This window comes from Etheostoma spectabile, chromosome 3 (genome assembly GCF_008692095.1).
Source record: "Etheostoma spectabile isolate EspeVRDwgs_2016 chromosome 3, UIUC_Espe_1.0, whole genome shotgun sequence".
In the NCBI taxonomy this organism is placed as follows: domain Eukaryota; kingdom Metazoa; phylum Chordata; class Actinopteri; order Perciformes; family Percidae; genus Etheostoma; species Etheostoma spectabile.
The window spans coordinates 26,110,242-26,114,290 of NC_045735.1; the positions used below are offsets into that span (position 1 = coordinate 26,110,242).

Genomic DNA, 4,049 nt, shown 5'->3' on the forward strand with positions numbered 1-4,049 from the left:
CAACTCTGACTGGCACATGATCAGACAGGGGTTTACGGAACGGTACACTGGCTTTGCAAAAAAACTCGGAGCATTCTATGAACGGAAATGACGCATTTAAAGTATCGCTCGATTACGCAGATTTGATCGTGGCAAGCCAAAATCGTGATCATGATTTAAAATACGCTTATTTGTGCAGCCCTAGCAAACATTCAGCAACAGTTTACCAAAGTTACCCTGGCTTTAAACATGAAACGGAAAAGTACAAATCAAATTAATTGTGATGTTGATAATTGTATTGATCTCAAAGTCAAATATGTTTCAATATGTCCTTTGATTTATAAACTGCTAATGTCAGTTGTATGTAGCTAACGTTAGCTAGCTAGGTTTATGGTCAATTTAGCTTCAATACAAAGTGAAACCTAAAGTTATGTGACTGGTCAGTAACTACATTATAATTTTGTTTTTATTTTAGTAGGTAGCTAGCTAATCAACGTTAGAGATATATCAGTAAAAATCACATACCCTTCACCATACACAAAGATTGGCATGACGTTATTTCAATTAGCTTAATAGCTGGTTTTATTTACATTGAGAGATGATCTTGTGGAAAGTTTACCATGCCTATCTCTATGTGGTGAAGGGTATGTGATGATGGTTATTTTAATTCCAAAGGCCAAGGGAACTTCATCAGGATGCACAGTATCTTGGATCCATGAAATAACAGGCCTTTAATCATAAAAATGTGCCTGCTTCTATGGGAATGTAACATAGGGGGGTGTATATTTATGCCCCTTGTATTTTAAGGAAGAACATTTATTTATTTACAATAATTCATTCACAAAGAAAATTGGTGTCCATAAAAGGTTGAATTTTCCTAATTGTTTTTAATTAAGGCAATAAGATCAATTTCAAAAAGATGTTTTTTTATTCCTCTTTTTAATCAACTTTAGCCTGGGTGTGTAAACTTTCTCAAGCTACAGTATATCTAACCAACATATTTAATGTTGCTGCGATGTATAGATTTCCATCATAATAAGACGTCCAGGTTCTCAATAAACAGTGCTTCCAAATGACCAGCAAACAACTGAGGAATTTGTAATACATCTGACATATTTAATATGTTGCTGAGATGTATAGATTTCCATCAAAATAAGATGTCCATACGCTTAATAAACAATGCTTCCAAATGACCCTCGAACAACTGAAGAACTTGTAATACATCTAACTGACATATTTAATATGTTGCTGCGATATATAGATTTTGTTGATTAAAAAAACAGACCAACTCAGCAACTGTATGGCCTATTTCCTGCTTAAAATGTTTTCCAAAACACGTTTCAGTAAACTATTTGTGCAAAATACGAGATTGTATTCCAAACGAGGCACCATTACAGTCGGTTTTGAAATTAGGGAGAAGCCCACAAGATGCGTTCCTCATTTGTGATTTTAATTTTTTGCGCACCAATACAGATTATCACTACCTGCTGTTATGGAGACATCTTGCACACACGCAGAACCGACGGGAACCGAATGATCAGCCTGACTGCCTTTTCTGCCGACAGTCAGCCGTCGCTTTGGTGTGTCAGATCAATAAGAGTGAATGCATGGGAGTTTTAGGCTCACAATAGTCTATATCAACAACGTTCCACCACCGGGATTGTTCAGGTGCGGCTGGATATTCCGCTGAATATCCCTCTTTTTAGGTCAGATATTCCACACCTTCTGCTTTCTTTCTGTTGGCATTCTAAACTATGGTTGATTTATTTGGACTTTGGTTAACTGATTGGTTTAAAGAAATGTCAATAAACCAGAGCATGTTTTTCTTCTATCCCGGAATGCTTTGTGGACTTGCCAGACCCTCCTTCGCACCACTGTGGAGGAAGGTCTGGCAATGAGAGACTAGGCTTACAATAACAGTATAGCTATATAATAAGCTAACTAGGCCTCTCTGCACCCTAGTCATATGCCCAAATTTGCTGGCTGCTGTAGACAAATCAAGATTTTACAATTTAGTACCCCTCACCAATTCATCTCTCATGCAATGGACCTATCAGATTTACAGGGGCACATGCTAATCCTCTAACCAATTAAAAATATTGGGCCACATAAAGAGTTAAAGGTGCTGTAGGTAGGATTGCAAAGATCCAGGCCTTGGCCAAAAAAATTGTACATCAAGAACTTCTCATTCCCTCATTTTCCAATAAAGCCCAACACAGTCTCCTAAGGCCCCCCCCCCCCCCCCCCCCCCCCCCCCCCCACAACAAAAACACACAACGGAGAGCTGTGCACAACAGAGCAGGGAAAAATCCTACATGCAGGCCGGGGGAGGGGGAGGGGAGGACTCTATGAAATGTGTGTGTAGCCTTTATTAAATATCGACTATAGATGTTATCTATCTACACTACGTTTCAGTAGATTAAGATAAGAAGGAGGTAGTGGACTGAAACAATAACAGTAAAAACACAATTATTAAAGAATGAAAAATGTATATATTTATGGGCATGACTAGCATACAGCATGAAAATAAAACCCTAGGGTGCACCCTCTAAGTAGCCTAAGTTGTTTATATAGTGTATATAATGAAAATAACTAAAATGCAATATTCAAAAGTGTTTCTTTACGAGGGTCTTGCTCTTGTCTTTAATCCATGGCATAAAATACCATCAATACTAGATTTTGTAGTTCTAGTTGGGTGGCTCACCATCCAACATCAAATCTTTCCAAGGAGCCCAAATAAACCCGACCTGTGTAAACAAGGTCAGAATAGTAGAAATAGAATAGAAATAGAATAGAAATATATGGTAACAATTATACATGGGGTAAGTACAGTATATTTAACATGTTACACCAAGTACACATTTCTAGTACAATTCTGCAATAAAATACATTCCCCATTCTAGCCCTATGTCTTGGTCTCTGTACACCATGCATACCAACAGTGTTAACCAGAACTGAAGCTAGATGCACGTGTTGAAATCATGCACTCAAAATACTGGAATATAGTTTATAGTTTATGCTGTACATACCGCAAATTACCTTCTTAAGAACCCAGATGTAAATTGGGAGTGAACTTAGATTGATCTTTTAATACAAAACCGAAATTGACACATTAATTAGGGTTAATATGGTAAACTGAAGTACATGACGTGCTGCGTAATATATGAGTTAGCTTACTGTAGCAAAGCCCTCAATACTTCAGTCACCTTGGCTAACTCACCAAGTTTCAAGTTTCACCAAGATTCAGTTTACACAACGAAAATCCCACAGCAAAAATCCCTCAAGGCTCTCTGGCAGCGGTACAGTTCCCAACGTACTTTTCCAAGTGTTTAGATGACATATGCAATTATATTTAAATGTTAATGCCCATTATCTCCTCGCATCGGCCACTAACAGGCTGGCTGTGTGCGGTCTGTAAGCATCCGCTGTCACCTATCAATCAAGGCGGAATCAACTCTGGAACCAGTGTTTTAATTGGTGCGTAATGACTGTACGACCGCTAACAGACTGGCTGTCTGCGTGGCAGAGAAGCTTCCGCTGTCACCTATCAATCAAGGCGAGGTCAACTCTTGAACCAATGTTCTAATTGGTTCATAATAACACATGCATTTCTAATACATAAACTAGTTTTATTTTATTGTACAGTAACAATATATTCATATTTATTTCCATAATTTTTCTAGTGGGGGCTACATGCAGTTATTGACACGCAACTCTAATGCAGAGCTCAAGTACTCTGGCCTGGTGCCGGATTTCTGGGCTATGACTAGTTTAGAAAAATAATGTAAAGTCCACATGGGATTTGTTTTTTGTTGCGCTATTGGTTTAACCAATCACCAAACTTCTACCTACCAATGAAACGAGTTCTAGCCATTCAGATAAAAGTAGGGCGGCTCCTTGCCAAAAAGTGAGAGTGCAGTGTATGGTCTGCGTGGTAACGCGGCAAAAAAAAATAGACATTGAGAAACGGCTACATCCTTAGTTGAGAAAGGAGTTAAAAACAAATGGCGCTGGGCTTGAATAGAGGACAAGAGGAAAAAGGGGGAGACGGGAAGCCGTTTAGCACTTGG

The 4,049-nt window shown here is 38.5% G+C and overlaps 2 long non-coding RNA genes across 2 annotated transcripts in view; one reads left to right on the forward strand and one right to left on the reverse strand.

Moving 5' to 3' along the window:
* LOC116680295 (uncharacterized) overlaps window positions 1–4,049 on the forward strand; it is a 14,361-nt gene that overhangs the window by 4,584 nt on the left and 5,728 nt on the right. The gene's annotated exons all lie outside the window — the stretch shown is intronic.
* Window positions 1–4,049, reverse strand: part of LOC116680313 (uncharacterized) — a 9,322-nt gene that overhangs the window by 2,707 nt on the left and 2,566 nt on the right. The window lies entirely within an intron of this gene.